General features: G+C 38.0%; 1 protein-coding gene across 2 annotated transcripts in view; it reads right to left on the bottom strand.

Moving 5' to 3' along the window:
* LOC127431609 (phospholipase D1-like) overlaps positions 1–15,251 on the bottom strand; it is a 44,709-nt gene extending 29,458 nt beyond the window's left edge. Inside the window, exon 1 of one of the 2 annotated variants that reach the window (XM_051682111.1) lies at positions 15,158–15,251. The gene's annotated coding sequence lies outside the window, so the exon portion shown is untranslated. Of the gene's footprint in view, positions 1–7,448; positions 7,604–15,157 lie in introns of those variants that run through there. The other variant, XM_051682110.1, reaches the window with a different exon arrangement.
* Between the last annotated feature and the right edge of the window lie 1,292 nt (positions 15,252–16,543).

Below are 16,543 nucleotides of genomic sequence, written 5' to 3'. Positions count from 1 at the left end.
TACATTACTGTGTGGAACTAATTGGGAGTACTCTTTAATATGTAAAGAAACACAAACCTCTCACTACACATTATTTCAATATAAATGTATTGCTTATTAAGAAACACTTTATTATTAACTAGTATACTGGATAATGTAGCAGCAAAATTAACAGTAATTCCAGTCTTCATGTCCTCAGTAGAAAAGAAACCAGTGTTTTATTTTTGCCTTTTTTTCCCCAAAATGTTGCATCTGGACTTTAAAGGATTCAGATCTCGGATTCAGATTCAGATTTAGTTGTAAGACATCAGTCCACTTTTCATTCACACAGTAATTTTTTGGAACCCATTCAACTTAAATATTATAAATTGTAAACAAATACTACTGATGACAATAATAATAAATTATTATTAATATTATTGACTTTTAATTTGAAATACAACAGTAATATATTTAAATCGTGAACTTTTTAAACCCTCACGCTTTTATTTTGACATTCTGAACTCTCCAGGAAGTCCTGTATGTGTCTGTTTGTAGGCAAGTTCACAGTAGTTTAATTCGCTTCTTATTCAAATTCTGGTAAAATGCACCTCCGGTGCCGTTCTAAATGCATATTATAAGTGAACCGAACTATTGAGCATCTACATCTGAGATGCTGTTCTTGAGTAGCACCGCTGTGAAGGCTAAAAATCACCACGAGTGCATCACCAGCCTGTGCGTGAGTTTGTGTCAACAGAGCAGCTCCATTCACTAACGCGCTGGCGCTGTGCATACTATATATTTACTTATTAAACACAGCCTTTTGTGATTCACAGAGCTATCGCACGTCTTCAAGTGGCTTTGAGTAAAATGCACGAGTCGTATGAACTGCTTTAATGGTGTTTTTATGCTTCTTTTGTGTCATTTTTGGAGCTTGACAGTAACGAACATGACTAACACACAGTATCGGATTTGGATCGGGCTTGTCGGACCGATACCCAATCAGTCTAAAAGCTTCAGTATTGGAGCATCCCTAAATTTGACAACTTAATTGCCATGACGATGTAGTCAACAAACCCTAAAAAGACTGTAAAAATTCTAATTTAAACAACTTTAAAGCAGAAGAACTAATGTGCTTTTATAAAATTATAAGCTTCACATTTAATAATTATAATTTTCTTTATTTATCACATTATACATTTGCACATATACAGTGAAATTCTTCTTTTCACATATCCCAGCTAGGCTGGGGTCAGAGTGCAGGGTCAGCCATGATATGGTGCCCCTAGAGCAGATAGGGTCAAGGGCCTTGCTCAAGGGCCCAACAGTGGCATCTTGGCAGTGCTGGGGCTTGAACCCCCAACCTTCTGATCAGTAACCCAGAGCCTTAACCGCTGAGCTACCACTTCCATTGTAAGTGTCTCACGGTGTCTCTAACCTCGATTTTTGCTTCTTTTTTTAAGAGGGACAAATCAAAATAAATTTTGTGGTAATCAACATTTTGCCAAAAATGCGATCAATTGAGCTTAACTTGTATTGAACCCAGAATAGTTATTTAAGGGTTAAAACAGCAATGTTTGCCACTGTAGCAAAGCAAGTAATGTAGGAATGGGGTCTTGATTTTTGTTCTGCAACAGTTAAAAAGACCAACATTGGACTGTTTTTCCTTAAAAAAAAAAAAAAAATTCGACTAGACCCTCTGGTATAGACAGATTAAAGGTGCTATTCAAATATTCCTCTGCGTTTTATGTAAATCACACTCACACCACAGTCAAATAAGCTTGATTTTCAGTAAACAACTGTCTCAAACAACTGTAAACACACGTTTCCGTAGCTATTTAAATAAGGACATAACATAGACCTCTACTATAGACCAGAGTTTCCCAACTTTTTTTGCCATACATCCACAGCACCATCAGTAAGGCTCAAGTACCCCCAAAACCAAAGATGTGTACCAAAGGATAAATGTCATTTAATGTTATCATTAATGTTGTTATATCAGTGATGTACAAAATGAAGAGAGGAAGTTTGCAGTTATGATGTTTATTCTTCAACAACACAAAACAAGGCCATGTAGGGTGTGCAAGTTGCAGTTTGAACAGACTAATGCTTTTATTTATGCAGCAATAATATATATTAAAGGTTAGACTGACATTTTTGTTGTAAACATGGATAATTTGTACTATTTACAAGTATTTACATTGATATGTAGAACAAGTGCTAAAACAGTACTTTCTCTTTAAGACTACCGGCATATTAACAAGAGTAAAGCCACATGGCTTCGGCCTTGTTTTGATCAACAACTGACTGTAAAGAACAGAAAGGATATTAAAAGAAACATTATTAATGGCAAATGGATTGCATAGATCTCACCTTTGAACATGCATTGAACAGAAGGAGTCAAACCAAACTTTTACACTCAACACTAATGTAACGTCTGCAGGAACGAGGCGAGAGGAGGAGGATCTATGTGCAGGCTTTTAATAAAAACTCAGAGAAATAAACAAAGAACTCAAAACATAACCACATAACAAACCATTACATCCACAGAGGTTAACAACTGACAAAGACAGAGAGAACACGAGGGCAATATATACATAAAAACTAACAAGGGTAACAAGACGCAGATTTGATGACAATCCGGGAAGGAATCAGGAACAGAGACAGGAGGAAAACACAGAACTTAAAACTAAAAGTCTTAGTTCTCCTAGCGACCTCTAGTGGCCTCTAGGGCAAATGTCCCAAGTGTTACAGAGCCCCCCCCCCCCAATTTAAGGAGCGGATCTTAATGCTCCATGACACAAAACAAAACACACAAAAAAAAAAAAAATTGTTCATGGTGGAGCCGGTGGAGGGCCCGGAAACAGGCGTAAACCAGGGGACCAGGGCGGAATCGGTGGCCAGGTAAGTGGTTCCAGGAATGGAGCAAGGTCTAGCAGCCAGGGAGGCAGAGACTCAGAGGGCAGATCCGTGGAAGACTCAGAGGGTGGAGCCACTAGACAGGGATCAACAGACTGGACGACAGCCGCTGGACAGGGATCATACTGGAAGTGGGTGGCTGCTGGACACTGAATAGACTGGTAGCTTGTGTCTGACCAGTGCTGATCACTGGATTGAGCAACAGACTGGTCGACAGCTGCTGGGGACTGGAAAGGACTGGTTGATGGCTGCTGGGGACTGGAAAGGACCGTTGATGGTCACAGGGGACCGACCAGGCTCGAAAGTCACCAGGAACTGGACAGGCTCTTCGACGGCCAGCATGGTCAGGAGCACTGGCAGCAACTGGGGAACGGCTTCCATGGCCAGGAGTACAGGCAGTGACAGGGAAACAACCTCTGTGGCCACTGGCATTGGCAGTGCCAGGGGAACGGCCTCCGTGGTCGGGAGCACAGGCAGTGCCAGGGGAACGGCCTCCGTGGCCGCGGGCACAGGCAGTGCCAGGGGAACGGCCTCCGTGGCCGCGGGCACAGGCAGTGCCAGGGGAACGGCCTCCGTGGCCGCGGGCACAGGCAGTGCCAGGGGAACGGCCTCCTGCTCCTGCTCCTGCTCCTGCTCCTGCTCCTGCTCCTGCTCCTGCTCCTGCTCTGGACGGCCGGGAGCACTGCTGTGGGAATGGCCTCCATGGCCGAGGACAGTCGAGGCTTCAGGTGCTGGCTCTGGGACGGTCGAGGCTTCAGGCACCCACGCCTGGCGGCAAGGCTCGTTGACCATGGCAGGCATGGGCGCTGGCTCGTTGACCATGGCAGGCGTGGGCGCTGGCATCAGCACGGGATTACTGCCATACCCCACAGTGTAAGGAGAGAATGTGAGCCTCAAAGGATAGTCAATGAACTCAACCAAGGAAAGTTCACGTCTGCCTCCTGGTAGATCAAATGTTGAAAAACCGCTAGATCCATAGTGTGGTCAGTTGTTCTGTAACATCTGCAGGAATGAGGCGAGAGGAGGAACTATGTGCAGGCTTTTAATAAAAACTCAGAGAAATATACAAAGAACTCAAAACATAACCATAGAACAAACAGTTACATCCATAAAAGGTTAACAACTGACAAAAGACAGAAAGAACACGAGGGCAATATATACACAAGAACTAACAAGGGTAACAAGACACAGATGGGATGACAATCAGGGAAGAAATGAATATTTTCAAATTGTACCTAGAAGGTTATTTTATAATTAAGAGCATTAGCTGAAAGATAGTTTATTTTATATGCAAGCAAATAGGACATTGCAACAGAAATGTACCCATGTGAATCAGTATCAGATCAAATCGAAAGCTTGTGAATCGGAATCGAATACAGTTGGGTATCCTGTATCAATAACCAGCCCTACACAACACCCAGTGAAAGGATTTGGTGTTGAACTTCGCATATTAAAAGACCGATCATCAGATTTTAAGAGACAGAGATCGTTCAAATGAAGATCGTGATTAATCAGGAAATCAATATTTCTACCCAGCCCTTATCCCTATCATTTTTAAGTTATACATTATGTTTTATAGATTGAACAAAGCAAATTCCAATTATTTACTAATTAATTATTAATTAATTAAATTAATTATTATATTACCTGTACCTACCCTCGGTTGGGAATCACTGCTATAAACTAACCCTAACGGGAACCCTAAAGGAAATTGCTTAATTTATAAAACAATTTTGCAATTGAGGACATCCCTGAATGCCCCATAGAATGTTTTTTCCAGATTTAACCAAACTATAGCTTAGTATGAACACGCACATTTGTTTTTCTATCATGATAATATTCTGAGATATATATATATATATATATATATTTTATCCCCTAACCCTAAACCTAACCCTCACACAACTTAGACATAATTTGGCACATAGTACATAGTTATTAAGCTATTTTCCTCGTGAGGACAGTTAGCTTGTTCCAAAAATGTAGTCACTAAACAGCATTGTCTGCAAAAAACACAAAATTCACACTGGTGTTCCAAATATCACACTGACAACTTCAGAAACACTTGTTGAGAAAGTTTCACCCCTTTCGTGATGTGGAAAGAGCTCAGCTCTGATAAGATGAGAAATGCAAGCACACATTCCATCAGTTCTGGAATTCTCTGAGTGTTTTCACTGACCGGACCTGCACATGTAATGCAGAACGGTGATCTATCACCTGAATAAACCGTAAAGGAACCTGACCGTTAAAGTCACACTCCTATAGCCCTAATACAAACACCCACAAGCTCTCAAGGCCAAACCTCACACTGCTTAAAATGTGAAACTGAACATCACACACAACAACCTTTTTAATTTAGTCGATTCAGTCCAGAAGGTACATTGTATATCACTTTGAGGTGCCTTTATCTGTATCCTATAGTGTTCAAATTGTATTTGGAAAAGTATGATTAAACACTTTTGCTCATATTTAGGGTTAGAGGTTTGTTGAAATCCCCAACATTAAATGTTTAGTACTCAGGGTTTTTCCTGCATTTAAACATTTTGAAGCACATTTTATGATATTCATCTCGCTTTCGGCACTTTATACATGTTAAATATGCATTTTATGTGAAACACAATGTATGCAGGGCGATTGAAGCCCGATTTCACGTGTGTTTCCTGCGATCCACGGCAGAATCACTCATGCAAGTGATGCGCTTTGAACTCTTACTGTATATCTAGAGCACACAGATTAAAATGTATTAAACTATAACAGAATTTCTTTTCTTTTTTTTGGGACATAAAATAAACCGTTTATTTTTAAGAAGATCCATGGTCTTACCTGAGATTATCAGTAAAATTGGTTTATTCATTAGTACAGTCAGAATATTATAACTAGCCCTATAAAAAGAAATAACGTAATTTCCCACAGCACCAGTTTCTAAATGCTCAGATGTTCAAAAATAACTTGTATTCAATACAAACATTAAATGCAACTACATAGTTTAGTTGTTAAATATTCATTAATTTCAATGTAAAAAAAAAAAAAGAAAAAAAGAAACTGCATTGTGTGTGTAGATGACCAAGTAGGTCAGCCACCACTGAAGACCATTTTTGACCCAGGAAAAACCCTACACCCAATATATGATATGATAAAATATTATCTAAATATATTATATTATATGAAAATAACTTAAAATCGGGAGGTGGCACTTTAATTGTTAAGGGACTTCATATTAAAAGCGATTCAGGGACTGGAGAGATACTGTGATCCATTCATTATTCTGCAGCTTGCTCCAATGGGACTATCCCCGTAATTAATGCACTGCCAATGGCTTTGTACGAAAGGTATCTGCTTAATTGGCAAGCGACCAAGTCTTTTCATCCACAGAAGCAGCAAAGAGGGACATTGTGCGCTTGTGTGACCAACCTGAGGAATAACCTGATGGATGTCACTCCAATTCTCTCTCCAGACTTTTATAACTGTAAGAATGCTGTACAGTACTGCTAGTCAAACCGGTACTGCCACAAAGTCACCTCCTCACATCAGTATGCAAACAGAAACTGCTAGAGAAATATCTTACACTTTAATAAACACCACATTTCATTCAAGGTTCAAAAGAGAAAAGGACAAATTAAGACAGTGAAGTAAATAAATGTGGCAGTGTGCAAATAGTAGGGTATGTAACCAAAACAGAAAACCAGAATTTTGTTAACCACAAAATTAGAATAACATAGTAGGCCTATACATCAAATATATATAAATTTTTTTTCTTCAAAAGCAGTCACCTTTTGCCTAAATTAAACTGCTGCACACTCGCAACCGACTTCATGCGGTGCCACTGAGATACTTTTTAACTAGTATTGAAAGAGTTCCCATGTACTGTATGTTGGCCACTTGTTGGTTGCTTTTCCTACATTATCTAGTTCCAGTCTAACTCATCCACACGAGTCGGTGGGTGGATGACACTTACTGGGTCATGCCAATTCCCCAGGACTATTGCAAACCAAGTGCTGAAGCATTTAGGGAGCAAATTCACACACAGACACTCATAAAATAATTGATTTCTTGTAAGAACAAAGCTTATTTCTATTTAAGAAGGTCTTTAAAAGGTGAATTTAACAATGCACAAATCGATCAGTGCCCAAATCCAAACCTGACACAAATTTCACAAAGCCGATCTGATAAATACTAAATTAATTTCTGTTTTTATGAAATACAGTGTGTGCCTTTATTATGTACATACGCCACAGTGACTCACACTCTCCCACATATTGTACATGTACACAGATCTCAGAAATCACACTCTTTATGCAAATGCTGATCATCCCAAAGAACGGCCAGTGCGCATGAATTACATTAATTTCTACAAGCAGTCACACATGTTGTAAAAACAGTACAAATGACCCATTAATGAATGCAGATTCCTAATTGTAATCTTTCTTGCATGCATTTATCTCAGGTAAGAGATAGTTAAGAGGTAAAAAAAAAAAAAAATCTATTAATAAATGTTCAAATGTAAATTTGAAAAACATTCAAGAAGAGTTTGAATGACAGGATAAATTCATTGTAAAAGCATGTTGACTAACCTGGCCGCTCACAGGAAGAGGCCCCATTATTTTTGATATCCTCAAGAGTTTCTTCTTATTTTCAGAAAAAAGAAAAAATAACCACAATCATGCAAGACAGCCAAACACACACTGACCACTAACACACCACTCACAGGCACACAGTTCTGCGTGCCAGTGTATTTGACCAAAGGGGTGGGGGCAATAGGGGCTGAAACCAAGTAGTTACATGTGAGGAAAGGGGAGGAGTCTTTGTAGCCTTAAAGGGATAGTTCACCCAAAAATACAATTCTCTGATTATTTATTTACCCTCATGCATTTACATTTATGCATTTGGCAGATGCTTTTATCCCAAGCAACTTACAGTGCACTTATTACAGGGACAACCTCCCTGAAGCAACCTGGAATTAAGTGCCTTCCTCAAGGACACAATGGTGGTGGCTGTGGGGATCAAACCGGCAACCTTCTGCTTACAAGTTATGTGCTTTAGCCCATTACACCACCACCACTCCTGTATGCAAACAAAGATTTTTAGAAAAATATCTCAGCTCTGGAGGTCCATACAATGCAAGTGAATGCTGACCAAAATTTGAAGCTCCAAAAAGCACATAAAGGCAGCATAAAAGTAATCCATAATGGCCTTTTCACACCAAAGGTGACGCGAATATGAGAGGTGAATCACTGACGAATGGCCCATGGGCCTTTCCCATAGAAAGCGAAGCGAATGTAATCGACTAGGAAGTGTAATCGAGATTGAAATAATTAGTGTGCCTAGAGACTGCAATGACAAAATGTACAGTGAAAAACGAGTTACATTTTAGTCTGTTCTCACACAAAATCGATTGGATCGCTTCAGAAGACATGGCTTAAACCACTGGAGTCTTATGGATTACTTTTATGCTGCCTTTATGTGTTTTTTGGAGCTTTAAAGTGTTTGGTCACCATTAACTTGCATTGTATGGACCTACATATCCGAGATACTCTTCTAAAATTCTTTGTTTGTGTTCTGCAGAAGAAAGAATGTTATACACATCTGGGATGGCATGAGGGTGAGTAAATGATGAGAATTTTCATTTTTGGGGGAACTATCCCTTTAACAGAGAGGCATCAACATGCAGTTTGTACCATATGTTTAGTGTGCCAAAAGATGTGCTTTTTATCTTTTGAAGGCTTCCCGATTAGAGATGGACACTTCCACATAAACAAATACAATTTAAGTTAATATTTTTCAAAAAGATTTGGTGCCAATATCTTATACCACACTTATCTCCTTCCCTTATCTATGGGTGGATTGAGTCTATATACAAACATATAATTAATCATTGCCTTTCATCACTTTTTTAACATTTAAAAAGTAGTTTATAAACATTACATTCTTGACTGAAGTTCTTAGAAAAGTGCTGCATTTAAAAACAAAGCATTTAAGAGCAGTCTGCTTGTTCTCTCTCTTGTCTCCTGGAGAAAGCTGTTATTAAACGCACATCTTCTGGTAGGACTGTTTGGCAGATGACATGACAGTTCCTACACCCACTTGCAAACACGCGCTGTTGTCACACAAACAGTGTGTAGCACCCATATTTGAAATGCAAGACTTGTGGCCGTTCCAGTGGTGATGGAAACTCAAGATAATGCAGAAAGTGACAAAAAGTGCCAACTTAGAAGGCTGCAATGTGATAAAGAACATGACGGTGATTTTTCTTTAAACAAACAGAACTAGTAGCTGTTGAGCAACTCAAATTACATTGGCTGAAACAACACACAAATATGCATCATAACCCTCATGTTATGATCTCATTTTTAACATTGTGATATGTAGTTATCAAAGACTATACACAGTATGGTAATGCATTCTATTTTTATACTGATCTATCAACCAGTTGACATTTGACCTTTTGACCTTATTTTTCCATGTAATGAAAGTGAATGGTGACTAACCCTTACCCTAATAGCTCCTTTTGTTTTCTATGAAATAAAGAAAGCCATATAGGTTTGAAACAACATGAGGTTGAGCAAATGATTACAACATTTTCATTTATATTTTATAAAAATAAAAAAAAAAATGTATCAAGCACAGATCAATCATGAATCCTGAACCTACAATATAAAACAAGCATAAGCTTTGTTCTGTACTCATTCCCACCCTTGAACAACATTAGTCGGAGTCAACTCTGTGACTACACAGACAAGTTGATCAATTTTATCCAGGGATCCATAAACTGTGTGTTAGTGATATATTAACTGCATGTCCAATAATGTGCATCCTGCCTACTGCTTTTCTAATGGGCTATTGTAAAGAATTCCAGAGGAGGGCTAATGTTTGCCAGGCATTTCCTTCTTTATTTTTTTACTGAACATCAACTGAACAACAGATGAATGTTACCAGCTAATGATGACAAAGGGGAGCAATGTCACTGCTGAGCACATTCGTAAACAAGTACTGTTCCAAAGTGCACCATCACTACTTTGTATATCATTGAATTATTAAAACAAATAGTTCCATATTGCTTGATGCATATGGGAAAATTGCGTTCCATTACTTTCTAATGGTTCTCTATTGAGATGGGAACAATAAGCTGATCTAAGAAATGTGGAATGAATTTGATTTTATGTGCTTCACAGTTAATATGAAAAAATGTGGATGATTTTGTAAATGGGCTACAAAAAGCATGAGTGTTTGTCTATGTTAAAAGGAATATTCCAGGTTCAATACAAGTTAAGATCAATCGACAGCTTTTGTGGCATAATGTTGATTACCAGAAAAATTCTACAGAAAAGGAGGGACGAGTCTAAATTATTTTTTGTGGTAATCAACATTATGCCACAAATGCTGCTGACTGATCTTAACCCGGAATATTACTTTAGAGAGAGCTGACTTTGTGTTGGGTGGGGGGATTGTTCGGGGGGGAGGGGTTTAATTTATTTAACTGATTCCATATTTTATGTTGTGTTTATTTGTCTTGTAGATGGAATCAATAAAAAATGTTAATTTAAAAAAAAAAAAAAAGAAAAAAAAAAAAGACAGCTGACTTGATTAAGATTAAATCTGTTGAGCAAGCGCCCTCTTGTGGTGACTGACACATGAAGCTTATTTAATTTCCTCCTGTCTAAAAGCCTCTAAGCAAATGGCATTAATGCTGTTAAAACTCAATGGGATTTAATTAAAGACGGTTTGTAATTCAATTCAAGCCAAGTTCTGTCAATTGCACTTCTGTCATCCTTAATAAACAGCATCATTCTTGGTAAACAAAGTGTCACAATGAATAGAATATTCAGATTTAAATTTCAATCATTTTTAAGTTCAAACCTTTGTAAAGCTAGTTTTTCAGATTTTGAGGAAAATCTGAGAGGTTCATGCCCATGCAAAACTTACTGCTACAATGCTAGGGTGGTTGCTAGGGTGTTCCAGCAGGGTGCTAGGGGGTTTCTTACTGGCCCAAGTCAAAAGAACTCATCGCCTTTCTCTTTTAATGTAAGTCTAAGAGATTGTCTGCACTAGTTTTATCAAGTTTAGAATAAACCCTAAGAGCAAGCAATTGTAACGGTAAAATACCATAAATGAGTGACAAATTGGAAATGAAATGATTCCAGTTTCACTAAATTTCAAGAAAGTGCATTGACATGTTTATACTAAAGACTATGGACAGAGCGATTGAGTTTGTGTGTGTCTGAAGTCTGGAGTCATGCCCTAAATCTTATGAGAAGTGACTCACAAATGCATCTCACCACTAACATAACCACTGTCATCTACCAACTCATTTCTTTTTTGGCTAAGAGACTTATACGGCCTCTAAGAGATTGTAGAGTAAATTGTGCAACACCACATCCCCGTCGATGCTTAGGTATTTTGTACATTATTTCATAATATTGACCCACAGTCTGACAAAGATCATCACATGTCTGGTGTTTGAGTTCTACAGAAAAATTGCAGATAAAATCATGTTCTAACTAGGGCTGCAACTTCTCAAAATAATTGTTATCGATTAATCTAATGACTATAAGAATGATTATTCGACTATTTGGCGATTATTGCAACGATTAATCATTAGCTCTTAACCGAATATTCAGCTTGTGCCCGACTTAAAAATGTTGTATTAAACATGCTTGCTAACAATAAAGAGGACAAAATCATCTTTTAAAAATACCTTTAAATGACATTCACTGAATTAAAATGGAAAAAATACTTTAATTCAGTAAAGAAATTCACTGGAAAAAAAAAAAAAAAAGAATCCTATTGTTATCAAGTGTTTTTATCTTGTTTTCCATTCAAAATTTTCAAAAAATCCTTAACAAGATACATTTACTTAAGAAGCAACATAAGATATTTAGACTTGCTTTACGAGAATATATCTTAAATATAAGTGTATTTTGTATATAAGTGTATTTTTTCACTTGGTTATACTTCTGCGAGTGCAGTAAAGACAAAATATACTTGTATTCAAGATCTATTCTCTAAAAGCAAGTCTAAATATCTTATATGCTGCTTCTCAGGTGAATGCATCTTTTTTAAAGGATTTTTAGATATTTTTTTTATATTTTATAATTTTTATTATTATATTCAACATTCTCAGATAACAATTTTTTCTTCTGCAGTGTAGCTGCTAAAGTAAATGTGCGTTGTTTTAAAGGAGTTTTAGATATTTATATTGGAAAACAAGCCAAAACAAAAACAAATCAAAAATGTATTTTGTTGCATTGCATAATGGGGCGAAGACTACCCTCTCTCACCTTTCTGTTCACTCTCTTATTAATAAAGCTGCGTATTGCCAATTTTTTTCACGATAAGAAATGCACAGTGACATATATTATGATTCAATAAGTCGCAAGTCATCACGTTATAATCTAGCTGCATTAAGCATCCGCGTCCGAGGGATGAGTATCCCCGTGACAGAGTGTGCCTCAGCCGGGAGCAGTTTCAATCACTCCCCATTAGATCGGGACATTCGTGCAACTTATAGAAGAGGCGCTGACCGCACAGAGAAATGCCAATTTTGGAGTTTGTAGTTATTTACATGATCTGCTTCCGTATTATCTGAACTTTAATAAAGCTATAACACATTAAATATAACTGCATTTAAGATGTAACGCTAGGGTTTGTTTCCTTTAAAGACGCTCGACATGCAAGTTTTGCTTCAGCAGAGTGGCAGATCCAGCTCCACTTATTCCACAACGAGAGTGCTTCTGTATTTTGTATTTTTGCATTATAATTCCCTCATACATCACCTGGAGCTGTTTGGAAAGTTTAGAGTGCATCTGGACTGTGTAATTCTTCCTCTCCTCAGTCAGGCATGAGCTGAAGTGCTGCTCTCGTGTGTCATCACTAGAGTTCAATGTGATATCATGTTACATTAAATGAGATCAAACGATTATTCGACAACGAAAATTTTTGGCGACAATTTTTTTTTTTTATTGTCGACGTTGTCGATAACGTCGACTAATTGTTTCAGCCCAAGTTCTAATTCCTCTTTCAATAAATATCAACACACTGACTGAATGCATCTTAGCATACATCAATATTGCTCATCCACACTTGTGGAATTAAACTTCCTCTCCCTCATCTAAAAAAAGAAAGAAAATTACACAGAGACCACAAAGTCTATTTCCCCTTTTCTAGGCCAATGCACTTGCTTGGACATGTTTCTTGTTTTCAAAGACACCAACCAAAACTGGTTAATTGAACCACTTCTCTGAGAAATAACCATAAGAGAAGTTCTCAAATATACAGCCATTTCAAGGAATCATATGCCAACCTGAGAACAGCTTTCCTCTGAACTTGCTTGTGAGACCACTGCAAGTAATTGTTAAAGTGACAGTTTGCCCAAAATGAAAATCTGTCTGTCATCATTTATTCACCTTCATGTTGTTCCAAACCTGTATGACTTTCTTTCCTCAGTGGAACACAAAAGGAGAGGGAAAGGGCAAGGCAGAGCGACAGTGAGAGAGAGATTGAGGAGAGAGAGAGAGAACACGCCATCGCCTGGTCCTCAATCACTCCACCCTCTGGCGGATGACAGCCACTCCTCCCCCGGTGCGGGCACAAAACGCACACACGGCAGCTGCGTGTGGCTCTCTCTCTCTCGAGCTGCTGCATCCCGCTGCACTTATCCCTCTCCTCAGACGATTAGCCCGATTGGGGGCGGGGCCCTCCTCCTCATCACAAGCACTTAAATATTAACCTGTTTCTCACCCACACCTATCATATCGCTTCTGAAGATATGGAATTAACCACTGGAGTCTTATGGATTACTTTTATGCTGCTCAAAGTTCTGGTCACCATTCACTTGCATTGTAAGGACCAACAGAGCGGAGATATTCTAAGAATCTTTGTTTATGTTCTGCCAAAGGAAGAAATTCATGCACATCTGGGATGGGAGAATTTTCATTTTTGGGTGAACTTTCCATTTAATTGCATCTTTTTTCCCATGCAATGAAAGTGAATGGCTGGGACTGTCTTTCTGCCGAACTTTTCCTTTTGTGTTCCACGAGAAAATGTTTTTGGTATTTATTGGTGTTTGTTTAATGCAGTGTGAATTAGCCTTTATTGGCAACACAAGTCATGCAACCCTCTGTGCTTCTGAAGGAAGAAAAAAGGTGATATCGCAACAGGCTAAAAGACAAACACCAGTTTAGCAACTCTTGTAACCAAGCAACAATTTTATCAATGTAACATACAGCTGATATGACATACAGATGAGGCGCATCCTCCTCTATAACAGCCTAATCACATGACACTCCCCCTGTAATCAATAAGCCGGTTATTTCTCATGATCCTAAACCTGTATCAGAATCCACACCCCTTGGTCCTTGAATGTGTGGTAATACACAGTAATAGTATCTCTCCAACACATACACACTATTTATGAGTGCTGCTGTCAGTTAACAGTGGGATAACACATATTTTGCCTCATTAGGGTACAAAGGGCAACTCTATACAACTCTAAACACATGCTCAAACACCTGCCCACTAAGTCAACCAAAAACTCCCAATCCGTTTACCATGTTCTAGATCCTTAAGATATGAAAACAAACTGACCAAACAAACTTGCAGGGCTGCTCTAATGTACTTTAGAGGTGTGCTGCAAAATGGTCGATAGATCTTCTGCACAGCATAAATAAGATAATTGTAGATGCTCCTGTCTATTTGGTTTGTGCTAAATTTTAATCAAGGGAATGGAGCATGTTTATCATACACTCCTAAATCTTGGATGAAAGGACCACATTATAATGCTTTGACAGCCAAAACACAGCTATCAACAACACTCCTGTTTTTTTCTACAGATTTGGCTTAAACCTGTTAGCCAGCTGATAGTAACAATCACTTCAGGTCTCCAAAGTTGCCATGCAGGTACAGCAGGTTGATTGCCATGCAAAATAAGTGGGTGTGAGCATTGGAAACATAACTGCATTGTTTGAAAGATGTCACGCTCTGTTTCTTAATGTAGTTAAACGAAATTTATTTGGAAAAATTCTGACATCCCACAATGAGCCTCTTTGATAGAGTCAATAAAGCTGTCATAGTATATATATGGCTGATGCCTCCCTGTGTTGCCATGCATTTCAAACAAGTCACTCTTATTGCATTAAGACATTATGTTTGTAGTTGTCAGTGGCGTTTAAAGCTCAGATGAACTACTTTTCCGCGTGTGTTAAATCTTAGTTGTTTCTACCCAGAGATTAAAGCTAAACTGCTTTAGATACTCCTATACGGTTGGGATAAAAGCATATGAACATACCTTAAGAAGAACTGGAGGGAAGCAGATGTCTGGACTTCTCTGAATCAGCAGCTCTCCTCGGAAAAGCGAACGTGGATCACCAAGCTCGCGCTTCCTCTTTTGTGCTTTTGGACACGCCCCGCCCAATTAAATTATGCAGGCGGGCTATTTACACCCGCTGCGCTGTCATTAATAGTGTTAATAAAAATTATTGTGTTAACATAGGTCCATATTCATACCATATTCACCTAACCCTCAGTTCCAAACGACCGTGAAAACTTGGCTTTTAACCCTTGGTCGTCAATTTAAAAAAGTTACTCAGAGGTCCTTAGAGGACAAAAAAATAATTATTTTCCATATACTAAATGCTAAGGGGAATTTTTTATTATTATTTTGGATTATCACAGTCTGGGATATGTCAATGATTAGCAACAACACTGATTTTGATGCATTATTATTTTTTAAATAATAAATAAAAAATAAAATAAAAAAAATCACACGCAGTACCTTAGAGGACAAACATGTCCACGTCAAAAAAACTGCCATAAAAATATTATATATTAATATTATTTTCCACTTTCACTGACTTAGATTTTTTAACCAACATCAGCCCTGATCATAATTTCCAAATATTCACTAATTTTTAGGATTTTAACCCTTTTAATGCCAGTTTGTTTGCATAATGCCATTGTTGTTTTTCACACACACACACACACAAACACACACACACACACACACACACACACACACACACACACACAGACACACACACACGCATGTTGGTGCAGCTATCATTATGAGGACTCTCTATAATGATTTTTATACTGTACAAACTATAGACTCTATCCCTAACCCTAACCCTAAACCTAACCCTCACAAAAAACTTTCTGCATTTTTACATTTTCAATAAAACATTGTTTAGTATGTTTTTTAAGCAATTTGAATTATGGGGACACTCGAAATGTCCTCATAAACCACAATTACAGCATAATACCCTTGTAATTACCAGTTTGTAACCTAAAAAAAGTCCTCGTAAACCACTTAAACTTGCCCACACACACACATACACACACACACACACATTTCTCAATACACACATACAAAACACACTCTGACATCCATACCAACACACCCACACAATTTTAGCTGCATCACTTATTCAATTGGCCTGCAGTGATCTATAATACAGAAAACAGAAAATAGGAAAAAAGCACGTATTTGCTCCATAGGCTAAACATGAGAAAAATCTGGTGGAAAATATTAAACATTTCAATTTTGAAGCCAGGACTCCAGAATGAAAGCATAATATCATAGAATTCATGATTTATGCTTTAATGGTACTTAGATAAAATATTGCAGTTTTAATGGGTTTCAATGGGGACATTTTTGTCCTGAAGGTCCTGAAAG

Source organism: Myxocyprinus asiaticus, chromosome 41, assembly GCF_019703515.2.
Source record: "Myxocyprinus asiaticus isolate MX2 ecotype Aquarium Trade chromosome 41, UBuf_Myxa_2, whole genome shotgun sequence".
Lineage (NCBI taxonomy): Eukaryota > Metazoa > Chordata > Actinopteri > Cypriniformes > Catostomidae > Myxocyprinus > Myxocyprinus asiaticus.
This window is presented reverse-complemented; position numbering and strand designations above follow the sequence as displayed.